The following is a 13,074-nucleotide window of genomic DNA, read 5'->3' on the forward strand; positions in this document are numbered from 1 at the left end:
CTGCTGCCTGAAACTACAAGGCGAAGAAGCACTGCCCTGTTGGAACCCTGATCTGCCCCACAAAGGTCTGCACTCTGAAGGACTGCACCTGCTGCACATTCTGGAAATACAGCTCTAAGGTTTTTGAGGTCATTTGAGATGTCATCAGTGATGTCATTTGAGATGTCATCAGTGATATCACTGACCATGTCATGAATGATGTAATATGTGACATCATCAGCAGTGGATTGCGGGCGCGCGAGTTATAGTGAGTCCAACTAACTATAACGTGGGAATTTCAATGGTTATGTATGGGTAAAATGTTCAGCTAACTATAACTGGTGTGAAACCTATGGTTTTTTCAGTGAATTTCAAAGGTTTTTTAAATGCTAATTCCTAACTATAACATGTGTTAAACTTATGGTTTTTTCAGTGAATTTGCAAGGTTTTTTAAATGCTAATTCCTAACTATAACGTGTGTGAAACCTATGGTTTTTTAGTGAATTTGCAAGGTTTTTTAAATGCTAACCCCTAAATAAAATATGTGTGAAAATCTTTGTTTTTTTAATGAATATAAATACAACATCAAAACACTGAAAGTTGTTTTTTTCTCCTTTCTTTACTGCCCTTCCCTTAGTTTTTCATTCCCCTTAACTCACTCCTCTACCTATAGTCCCCTTCTTTCACTCACTCTTCGACTCCTCTTTTGTCACTCACCATACTCCCCTTTTCTCACTCTTTCTCTGAGTCCCTTCCTTCCCTTCACTCAGTCATTTCAATCACTCATTTATGCACTACGCTTTCATTCAAAAAAATGAACGACACATTGTATTTGGAATATAACTCTTTTTAGAGAATTGAATGAGTTCTGAAAAGAACTTTTTTTTTCTTTTGTTGTTTTATATTTTTTTAGCTTTTTTTAAAGTTTTATATTTTTGGGGGTTTTTTTGCAAAAAAATCACGAACTGCAACTTGGAAACTGTTCAACAAGAACAAAATAAATGAAAAATATAAAAAAAGTATCTCCTTTCAGAGCATTTATGATTCTGAATGCTGCGTTCAATTTCATTCAAGCTCTGTTCACCAAAAACAATAACATCAAAACATTTGTTGCATCGCATATGCACATGTGCCAAATATGGCTTAAGGTCCATTGCTGCTGTTGATGGAGGTGGAGCTGTAGATGTGCTGGGCATGGCTGGTGGAATCTGCTGGGAAAGAGCTCTTGTGGCTGCTTGGGCATATTGCACAGGGTGGACATTTTTTACACGTCTTATCATAGTATGGATTGAAAAAGAGTATTTTTTAAGAGGGTTTCCCCTTGAAAGAACAGTACCACAAAGGGTACACGTTACTTTAGGGGCATTTACCTTTTTTAGTCCCTCAGGAAAAGTAAAAAACTGGAAGTGGGTGGGGTTTTTGAAGATTCTAGATCTGAAACTACTATGAACCAATGAAAAATTTTGTTTTCGAGTCAGATGACTTGACGTGCGCGCACCCGGTCGCGCACGTCGCTTTAAAATGGCGTTTTGCCCGATTTTCATAAAAGTTTCAAAACGTGAAAAGGAGGCAAGGTAGACACTCCCTCACCCCCTAGAGCTTCTCAGGGGGTCTCTAAAGAACCCCGAAGGGCAAAAAAATCCTTTTTTTAAAAAAATTAATGTGCGAGGTGTGCGACCGGGTGCGCGCACCCCGCACATTTTTCAAAATTTTTTTGAAAAATCGCCCCAAAAAAAATTATTAATTTTTTTTGCCTTGGGGGTCCATGTGGGAACCCCTGAGCAGGCCTATGGGGTCAGTGTGCTTCTACCCTGCCCCCTTTTTGAGTTCTAAAACTTCTCGAGCACGCTCATTGGCTTTCAACACTTCAAACCAGGAAGTGTTGGCAGCCATCTTGTGCTCGGTAGACCGAGGCACAAGAAAGCAGAAAAACAAACGTGTAAAACACACAAAAGGGGGTAGGGTAGAAGCACCCTGACCCCCTAGGCCTGCTCATGGGGTCCCACAAGGACTCCCAAGGCCAAAAATGTTTTTTTTTCAAAACCCCGTATGTTTATTTAAAAATTACCCCCCAGGAGGACCAAATTGTGGGGGGTGCCCAATCCCCCCTCACACTGCCCCGGGGACCGCCGCCCTCCGGAGCAAAGCAACGCAGCCCCCTGGCGCATACTGGAGGCTCCTGGTGAGCTAGTTGCCTCCCAGTGACCCCAGTATGCAAGGGGAATTAGTTCCCCCTCTGCGAACACGCCCGGGGGCTGTAAAGCCCTGCGCCTTAAGGAGGCGTTCCGGTGCCTGTTAAAAGTGCCTAAGTGACTCAATCACTTTTAGGCCAATGCTATGTCAAAACCCTGTGCCTGCTTGAAGCAGGCGTAAGGCTTGAAGCAGCATTAGTTGAATGGCCCCCCCAGGAGCATTGCTGGAGGTGAATCGCGCATGCAACGCAACTCCAGCAATGCGACACCTTTACAGCACAGATGCGTCACGCATGTGTGCCGTTTTTGCCCCATGGTGCGCCACATTGTAAATGTGGCGCACGGGTGGTTTTGCTTGTCGTAGCTTACTTGCGCATCCCTGCTGATTTGCAGAGATGCACCATGTAACGTACATCTGCCCCCGTGTTTCAGTCACTCTTTTACTTCACTTTCTTCAGTCACTATACTTCCTTTACTTCACTCATTTGCTCAGTCCCTTACTCCATTTTTGTCATTCATTTCATTTAGTCATTTATACACTACACATTCATTCAAAAGAAAGATGACACAGTGCGTAACAAATAGAGCTCTTTTTGGAAAAATGAGTTAGTTCTGAAAATAACTTTTGTTTTGTTTTGTTGTTTTATTTTATTTTTTTGTGTGAAAGTTTTATATTTTTTTTGATTTTTCAAACAGGAACAGAAATCTTCAACTGCAAAACTGTTCAACAGGAACAAAATAAATCCAAACTTTGAAAGAATTCATCTTCTCTGGGAGCATTGATGTTCATTAATTTTCCGTTCGATCAGAGTGAGGCTCTGCTCCCCGTACACAACAATTTCAAAACATTTGTTGCATCTCATGTGGACTTTTGTCAAGAATGGTCTTAAGCAGCCGCGGTGCGTCCATTGGGGCATAGGGGCGTAGCCCCACTAGCCCCAGGACCCGCGGCTCCAAGAAAAATTAAGAAAAATAAACACTGACACACGAATAAAATTTAAGCGCCGAGCGCCGATGGGAATCCGGGCAGCCCCGACATATCTGGGAGTGCGCTGCGCAGGGGGGCTGGTCTGCATCTTGAGTGACAGCAGACAGCCAAGGTAATCCGTGTTAATGATAGGAAACGCGCAAGTGAAGCTTGGGGCTGCAACTTGCCCAAGCATGCGCAGTCACGTACCCCATAGAGAGTGACCAGGGGTGTGCTGGTTGAACCGGGCCGCAGTAGAAAGGGCGACACAGGGCGAGCAGCAGTGTGCCCCCCTAGCCAATCCTGGCGCTGCATGCAGCGCCAGGATTGGCCGGTCACGGCGCAGCAGGGCAGGTCAATCCATTATTTGATGCCGCGCTTGGGTGGTGAGCCGCACTGCATAATGGCCAATCACTGTGTGTGACTACATGTAGTCATGCAGTGATTGGCCATTGCGCGGTGCTGCTGCTGAAGTCAGATGATCCTCTTTCTGGGGCTCTGGGACTCGCCAGGCACTACCTGATAAATGCCAGTTCGACCCTGGGTGTGTACTGTGTCCGTACATTGACGTCTATGCCAGCGTCTATGCCCCTGCAGCGAAGGAGTTTGCCCTCTGCCCTAACTGCCCTAACTGTAAACTATAGGGTCCGATTCGGAAACTTCCCTCTTTAAAATTAGTTTTTTCTTTCGGTAATAAAATTGAGGATTATTATACAACAATAAGGACAAAATGTTACTACAACTTATAGTCCTTATTGATATTGTAGTCTTCTATAACCTGCACGGCAATGCTTTCTGCATGCACTACACAACTCGGTGAAATGCACGCTGTCTCTCACCATCTTCTGCACAGCTGGAACATGTGCATGCAGCGCAATTGCCCAAGTTCACACAGTGCGGTCTAGCATGAAGCAGGGATAGAATCCACGCCACTACCACCTCAGAGCTAAGAACCTAAAAAAAGGGCTTAATTTCTAAAAAATAATAATAAAATTGTCATGTATTCCTCTTTAATAACAGAGATAACACATTGTCGTGAATCACAGATGGATGCATTATGTAAGTGCTCGCAAACTGAGTCTGATTTTTTCACTCACTTGTTCCTTGACTTTTTATGTACTACAGGTTGGGCATTTCCCTCATTCTCTCACTCACCGACTTTGCATTCGTTGTCTCGCGTGCCATTTTCTTGATCTGCAGTCTGGGCCCCGCACTTGCAGTCTCCGATTTATAATGCGAAATCAAACTACAAGGACCAGAAATCAGTGGGCGGAGAGGAGCTGGACACGCAGGAGCGCCATACTGCAGCTGTCGTAAATTGCGTTAGGGTTTACTGCAATTCGATTCATTTTATATTTGCTTTTATCATGTCAATGGTGTCACTTGAGCAAAAGCTTGTGGCATGTGACAACACTTTTGTGCTGCCATAACACATACCAATTAGTTCTCACGGGTAAGAATGTTTACAACTTAAAACCTTCGAGACAGCAATTGCTGTTGTTGGCACTGCCCCTGTTTCTAGTTGAGATCAGGGGCGACATTAAATTAATGCAAACGAAACGTGCAGCAGTCAGCCCGTGACACCTGCAGAGAGGGTTATTCCAATAATGAATCTGGGAGGGTTTTTTAGGTGGTGTGGAAGAGGCCGCTCTCCGAAACAGAAGTGGCACAGTTTTCCCATAAGAGCGCAAACGCTGTTTTGTTTCAGTTGCAAACTGCATCTATCATGAGTCTTGGGGCCACAGGGGGGAGGAGACAGACCCCCCCTTTCACTCCCTGGGGACGGAAGAGGTTACCCACCAATGAATAGAGGGCAAGAGGCGCATTAACACCAAAACGAGGAAACAACGCGCACTGCGTTCCCAGGGCACCGGAAAAACCACACACATTTGTTTTAATATTCCCTGAACAACCCAGCTCACTGACGCACGTGTGAAAAAGAATGAAAATGAATAACGTACTGCAACAACAACAAAAAACGTACTTTCCGCATTGCTCGCGCAGGAAATCAAGTAAAATCAAAAATAATAAAACAAAAAACAATAAACAATAAAACAAAATCCGTCTGTGATGAGAAGGGGACACATGGGGGGCTGCTATTTACGGCCCTCTCTGTGACTGAAACATATTGAGGGGGAGAGAAAAGGGAGGCAGGCATTAGGAGCCGCGCTCTGCCCCGCCGACGGTTTAACGATTTCAAATGAGCCACTCCCCATCAGGGTGGCAGATGACGGCGAAAATGACCAGAAATCTGGACTACAAGGATCCCTGCAAAGCCGGTAGGTGGCAAGACCCCACACTCTCTACTATCGTGAGCCGTGCTCAGTCTGGAGTTCGTTCGGAAGTTAAGCAAATATGCTTCCTACATTCGCATGGTCAGTAAAGGTCCAAATGATAACGTCAGGCAGTGAAGCATCCTTATTTCCGCAGCTGCCCGCTCGCGCTATCATGACGCGTTACTTGCGGGTGTCCGTCCACCCTAAATCAGCCGTCAAGAGGTAAATGCTGATCCTTTATCCTGATCTCGGTTGCCATACTTGACTACTACCGTGTGATGCTTTGGGAATCACTGTATCTCCCTTTGTTGGTTTACTTGGCTGCCAAAAGTTGGGCACTTAGTAAAGAGCAAACTACTGGCGAATGTTAAAAGAATTAAATGCAAAAAATGAACTTGTGTTTTTTACCTTTATTAAAAGTTCCTTCTGTGCAGTCCAAATAATGTTATGTTGGGTCGTGCGTTTGCTCCATGTATTAAGGCGGGCTGGGGTTATACGAGGACATGCAGGGCCTGGGTACCAGATATTCAGGCATCTAATTTTTTTGGTGGACCAATAGTGAGGCCGTTGTAGCCTGTCTTGGTGATTAGCGAATGTTTTTCCTTGCAGGTGCTTTAACTTCCATGATACACTGAGCTGGGGCTTCTTACCGTGGTGCGTGTGGAATGTCATAAGGACACATGCTGAACCTTTCATTTGGCCTGCCTTTGAGATGGAAAGACTATTCGCAGTATCAACTGTCTTGCCAACTGTACTAATGTTCCTCTCATAAATGGTCTGATTTGTTTATTTCCAAAGCAATAAATCGATACGTTCTAGTAACAGGCCGATAGCACCTCTCCTTCCACCTTCCTCTGATAAGAGCTGTCATTTATTGAGAATTTGTCTCACAGGAAGCTGAAACTGTTAACCAGTATGATCTTTCTCAGCGCCAGCATGTGCTGGAGACCCACCTCAACTCCTCTCAGCTCCGTTCTTGAAGGAAGCGGAGAGTTCACGCCCTTCTCGTTAATGTTAAGTGAGACGCTTTGAGGCACAAGTGAGCAGCGAGGTACTCTCTCTCGAGCCTCCGGGTGCCGTATTCACTGAGATAAACCAACAGTCAAATGCCTTGAGAGACGTCTGTTCCGCAGCAGACAGCATGTCTTGCGTGACACGTTCGAGCATTTCTGTATTTTTAGCCAGCTGCGCGTTGCATTCTGGGGGTTGGAGTTTAGTTTCTACCGTTTTCCATATGGGCAAACAAATCCCAGCAGGTAACGTTTTGTTGGCTAAAAAAACAAATCTGATTGAAGACGGCAGACATGAGACGGGGGCTTACAGAAGTCGTATGTTAAATCTTTATATACCGTTTATATAGTTAATATGGGCAAACAGGCAAAAATGTCAGCATAAACTATTTTGGATGTGTGGAAACATTTGTGGTCGTAAAATCTGGGCTTATAAGATGTGATTGTTTAAATAATCTATTTTACACGCTATATCATGAGGAAAGCAAAGATATCCCTACCCTAATTCTCGTGATGTGGGGGCGACTGGGTATGGCAACGTTTAACCATCTCCCCACTTTAAACCATGTTTTTGAGTACTTCGCTATGGAAATACACTCTGGCGTAATATGCGCTAAATGTTTGAGAGGCATGCACTGCTGTGAAAGTAAACCACCCATTCCCTAGGAAGCACCCGCTGCGTTGGAAAGTGGAATGTTGTAAGATGTGTTCAGTTGGTATTGTTAGTTTGTCCCTTAAGCACCGGGCGTCAAGTTTGGAAGCTACCGAAGAGCATCTGACATTTTTTTTATGGTCTCCTCGGCAGTGCTGTCTGCATTCGCAGTCCTTTCTACTTACATTTCATGTGCTTTACTTAATCTTGCATCCATATGAGGGTTTGCTTTTTCCAGAAAGGTACTTTTTTTCCAGGCAGCATATCACTCTTGTGCATAATTTTAATTGAGCCGCATCCAGGTATATGTAGCAGGGCACAACTGGGTTGTAGCTGAAGGCAGTGTGGGTGTCTCAGTGGGATAGTATGGTGTTCATTGGGGGATGTGGCACTACGCCAGAGCTGCCGAATTTCGTTCTGGGGAACCAGGTTCAGCCTTCATGAACAGTCCACCAGACCACTCTCCTGGATTCCTGGAGATATCCCGAAACCCCCCTTTTGGGGTTCGGGCTCGCTCGCTACGGTGCTGTATGCAAATCACTTTGCGCCACCCCACTTGGAAATTTCACCCACCGCCCCTGGTCTTAAGTCCATCTCTGCAGTGAATGGAGATGCAGGTGGTCCTCCAGATGATGTGCTGGCCACCGCTGGTGGTATTTGTGTGGCCAGAACTCTTGTTGATGCCTTTGCAAATTGCACAGGGTGCACTTGTCTGACATGCCTTATCATTGTATGTATTGAAAAGGAGTACTTTTTTGAAGGATTTCCTCTTGATAGAACAGTGCCACATATAGTGCAAGTGACTTTCGGGGCATTCACTTTTTTTAGTCCTTCAGGAAAAGTAAAAAATCTCCATATGAAAGATTCCTTCCCTTTTCTTTGAGGTAGCCGATAATCTTCCCCAGAATCAGAAGATGAATCCTGTCTTGCAGCCATTTCAGAAAATTCTCAGGAAAGTTGCAAATGCTCCTTCTTCCATGAGAGTAAAACAGATACTGAGGGAAGTGGGTGGGGTTTTTGAAGATTCTAGAACAGAAACTACTATGAACCAATGAAAAGTGTTGTGTTCGAGTCACATGACTTGACGTGTTGAAAAAGTTCCGCCAGGAAGTTAACTACTTCAGCAAAGTTGGCGCCACGGGATCCAGGTGTTTCGCCACACACCAACGAACCCATTTCCTCCAGGCGGATCGGTATCGCTTGGCAGTACCCAGGGCCCAGGCCTGTTGGATAAGGAACTTAGCGCCTCCCGAAAGTGAGACGTCAGTCTATCGTCCCCTGAAATCCTCCATGCCATAAGATGTCGATGGCCCTGGAGAACCAGAGGTTGAGGCTGACCCAGGGGATCCGATAGGATTCTGTGGAATGAGGTCAGTCGAATTGGTCTGTCCCAGGATAACTCCAGAAGGGAAGGAAACCAGATCTGGGCCCGCCAAATCGGGGTAATCAGGATGAGAGAGGCTCTCTGTCGACGGACCTGGGCAGCAACTCTTTGGATGAACAGGAATGGGGGAAAGGCATAAGCTAGGATCCCCAAACAATCCTGAAGGAAAGCGTCCACAGCTTCCGCTCCCGGTCTCCAACTGAAAAATCGGAGAAGTGTGGCATTCCATCTGGAAGCAAAAAGATCCACCAGAGGAAGACCCCAAAGGTTCGTAATCTGAAGGAAAACCGCAGGGTCGAGCCTCCAGTCGCTGGCATCCCTGAAATGTCTGGAGTTCCAATCCGCTACACAATTCTGAAGCCCGGGAGATACTCTGCCGTCACTGAAATCTGACGCTGAAGGCAATAATGCCAAAAATCCTTGGCTAGCTCCGCCAGGATTTTGGAGTGAGTACCTCCCAGATGGTTGATGTATTGCACCGCCGTTGTATTGTCCATTCTGAGGAGAACACAACAGGAGACTCTGTTCATTGTGAAAGAGCGAATGGCAAAGGAGCCCGCCAGGAGCTCCAGACAATTGATATGAAGAAGAAGTTCCTCCTCCGTCCATCTGCCTCCCACAGTGAGGGACCCGCCTCTGGCTCCCCAGCCCAGGCAACTGGCATCCGACTCATCCGGACGGGATCCGAAAATCGCTCTCCCATTCCAAGCTTCCATGTGGTCTATCCACCAATGAAGTTTCGACCTGGCTTCCAAGGTCAGGGAGATCAATTCCGAGTAGGTGAAGCCCCCCCGAAGATGCGAGGCCTTCAACCTCTGAAGGGCCCTGTAATGCAGAGGCCCCGGAAAAATGGCTTATATCGAAGACGATAATAAACCCACAATCCGGGCCAACTGTCGTAAGGAGATTCTGTCTCGCCGGAGAACCTTCCGAATCTCCTTTTTGATCTTGGAAATCTTCTGGGACGGAAGATTCAAGGTTGCATCCTGTGTGTCGATGCGAAAACCCAGCAAAATCATGCTCTGTTGAGGAACAAGATCCGACTTCTGAGCATTGATGGTAAAGCCCAGATTCTGCAGAAGGGAAACGGTAGTCCGCAGATGGAGAAGAAGCTGGTCCCTGGATTGATCCATCAAAAGGATATCGTCCAGGTAAATATTCAATCGGATGCCCTTTGTCCAAACATGTTCCATTACCGGTCTGATAAGTTTGGTAAGCTTGAGAGCTACCGCCCTATTTCATTACTCCCTTGGCCGACAAAGGTTGCGGAGGCCCATGTCAATCGGGCCCTGTCAGACCATCTCGCTCGGGCCAATGTCCTAGACTCCACGCAGAATGGCTTCCGTGCTGGACACAGCACGGAGACGGCCCTTCTTGCTGTGGTGGAGCACCTACGCGCGGTGCTGGATGCTGGTCAGACGGCGGCGCTGGTATTATTAGACCTCAGCGCCGCCTTTGACACCGTCTCTCACAGCATTCTGCTGCACCGGCTGGAGGAGATTGGTGTTGGGGGACAGGCTCTGCAGTGGTTTCGCTCCTTTCTTGACAATCGTTCTTTCTGTGTGGCCATCCCACCCTTTCAGTCCAAATTCCAACCTCTGGCCATGGGGGTTCCGCAGGGATCCTCGCTGAGTCCCACATTATTTAATCTTTACGTGAGACCGCTAGCTGAGGTCGCAAGGCAGTGGGGCCTGATTATGGTCTCGTATGCCGATGACACTCAGTTAGCGGTTACTCTCAGCGGGGATGCGCAGTTAGATGCCCCTAGGTTTCAGAATGGACTGAAGGTGGTGGCCAACTGGATGACGGCGAACTGTCTCCAGCTTAATGCAACTAAAACATTATTATTATGATTGTCGGCAAGAGAGCGGAGCTTTGGGGGGACAGGTGGTGGCCCTCTGAGCTGGGACCAGCTCCGACTCCGGTTTCGGAATTAAGAAACCTGGGAGTATGGCTGGACTCTGGCCTTAACTTTGTTGGCCACACCAAGAAAACCGCGGCCTGTTGCTTTGGTGTTCTTCGGGGCTTAAGACCTGTTCTTAAATTTTTCGATGCCCCGACCAGGCAGCTGGTGATTCAGGCCACTGTTATTTCTCGGCTCGACTACGCCAGCTCTCTTCTGGTGGGGGCCAATCAGGCAGAAATTACTCGCCTACAGCGTGTTCAAAATGCTGCAGCTAGAGCGATAGTCGGTCTGCCCAGATTCTGTCCTGTTTCCAACGTTCTCCGTTCCTTGCATTGGCTACCGGTGAGGAGGAGAATTCATTTTAAGGTCTTATGTTTGGCCTTTAAAATTTTGAAAGGCACTGCCCCTCAGATTCTGGCTAACCTTTTATCCTGTTATGTCCCGACACGCTCTCTCCGATCCTTGGGCCAGGCTCTTGCCGTGGTCCCTCGATTTAAGCTGTGTCGTGTAGGTGGACGATCTTTTCACGTGAGAACCGCGGCTATCTGGAACTCTCTTCCGGTGGAGATTCGCTTGCTGGAGGATCTCATGCAGTTCCGGAAAGCCATTAAAACTTTCTTGTTTTAGATCTGCCCTTTAGCTTTTCTCTTCTGGTTGTGTTTTTTAGTAATGTTGTGTTTAACCTTGTCAGGCGCCAGGACGCTCCTTCGCTGGAGCAGCTGTGCGCCCAATAAAAAACTATAACATAACATAACATAAAGCACCAAGGTGCTGAAGACAGACCAAAGGGAAGAGTTCTGAACTCGAATATCTGATCCTTCCACTGGAACTGAAGGAACCTGCAATGTGGAGGAAAGATGGGGACCGATAGGTACGCATCCTTGAGTTCCAAACGAACTAACCAATCGTTCTGGAGAAGGAGGTCTCTGAGGAGGTGGATCCCCTCCATCTTGAAGTGACTGTAAACCAGCCACTCGTTGAAAGATCTGAGGTTGATAACAGGTCTGAAGCCTTTTTCTTTCTTTTCTACAAGAAAAATTTTGCTTAGAAAGCCTCGCGGATGGAGACGCGAAAGAGAAATAGCCCCTTTGGAAAGAAGATCCTGAACTTCCTGATCTATCAGAGACTCTTCTAGGGCTGAAAACACTAAAGGACGTGGATGGGAGGTTTGAATGGGAGTCCCGTAGAACTCTATATGAAAACCTTGAACCATCTCCAACACCCAAGGGTCTGATGTGAGAGACGCCAATTCTGCTAGAAACAGAGAAAATCTGCCCCCCAACCAAACACGAGAGATGAGATCTAGGCTTACCATTGTATCCTCCGGAATTGGCCTGACCTCCACCACGGCCTCTGTTCTTTCCTCTGCCACCACGGGAGAGGTAGAAGGTGCCTTGAGGACCATCATTTCAGCCGTTGTTGCATTTGGCCTGCGCTCTGTTGGGGCCTTGATTGTATTGGCGGCCGAAAGAGCGACCCCTGCCTCGTCCAGCCACCCCAAAAACCTTCTTGGGTAAGATCTTCGTACCGTGCGCGCACTCTTATGGAAGGCTTCTGTTAGCCTACCGAAGGTTTCGAGGTGCTCCGCGTCACACTTTAAGGCCCTGCGTGGCAGCACAGAGTGCATGCTACTATGCCCAGCTCCTCCGTCACCCAGGATGCCAGTGCTATTCTGAAAAGACATGTGCTGACAATTTATTGACACTGTCCTGCAGAGGTACAAGCGCCTGGGCAATGGCCGAAGAAAGGAGCTTGTCCACCTCTGCAGGAGGGCGTCCTTGGGATGGCTGTTTCCCCTGAGAGGGTAAGGAAACATAGTCATGCTCATTGCGAGACTGCATTTGAACAGAGGGTCGGGCACCCATAAAAAGAAAAACACCCTGTGGAAATATAAAAGGGTTCCACCCTTCACCAGTTCCCAGCAACTGAATGCTCATAATCTTAGTTGCTCTTTGAATGACATTCAACCAATACACAGAGAGGAAGGGCCAAGCCTGTCAATCTTACCGCAAAGTGGTGTTAGGTAAAGGGGGGAGGGAAAGAAATTCACTTGAAAGGAAGCTCTGCAATTCCCTGTGCGTTCTTACCACACGCACGCAAAGGGAGCTGTGGAGGAACAGAGAAGCGCCGGCAGCGCGAGGCGGCACCACACAGCGCGCTCGCACAAAAGTGAAATTAAAACGCTCGGGCCGAAGCCTACCGCGTTTAGTACCAAGCGGTAGAACAACCCGCAATACAAACAGTTACCAATAAAATTACAGTTGAAAATACCCCACGCATCAAATCCCCAAGGCAAATAAGTGCATGAAGGGACATGACTGACGGGGGCAGCAATGAAGAAAGAGGAAGGACTACACTGGAGGATTGCTTATATGGACTTGGTTAATGGACTGTGATTGGTTACTTGGTATCCATGGTTACCGCTAATGTTCATGGGATATGTAGTTCAAGGAGTGTGTTTTTTGTTTTACCTTTGAACTTGCTGTTAATAAAGTGAAGAAAAATTATGCATAATCCTCGCGTCCGCTTCCTGACATAGACTTTAATATCACTAACTAACTACAGGCATGTCGGTTGGAAGCTCATTAAATAGTCTTTATTGCGGTTATCCATCTATACTCAATGATTTCTGCCGTGAAATCATAAGAACTAAAAGCTGAACCCACTGTGCCATTAATGGAACCTGCAGCTCACTGATTGTGTCAAGA

The sequence above is a fragment of the Lissotriton helveticus genome, chromosome 3_1 (genome assembly GCF_964261635.1).
Source record: "Lissotriton helveticus chromosome 3_1, aLisHel1.1, whole genome shotgun sequence".
NCBI classification, from domain to species: domain Eukaryota; kingdom Metazoa; phylum Chordata; class Amphibia; order Caudata; family Salamandridae; genus Lissotriton; species Lissotriton helveticus.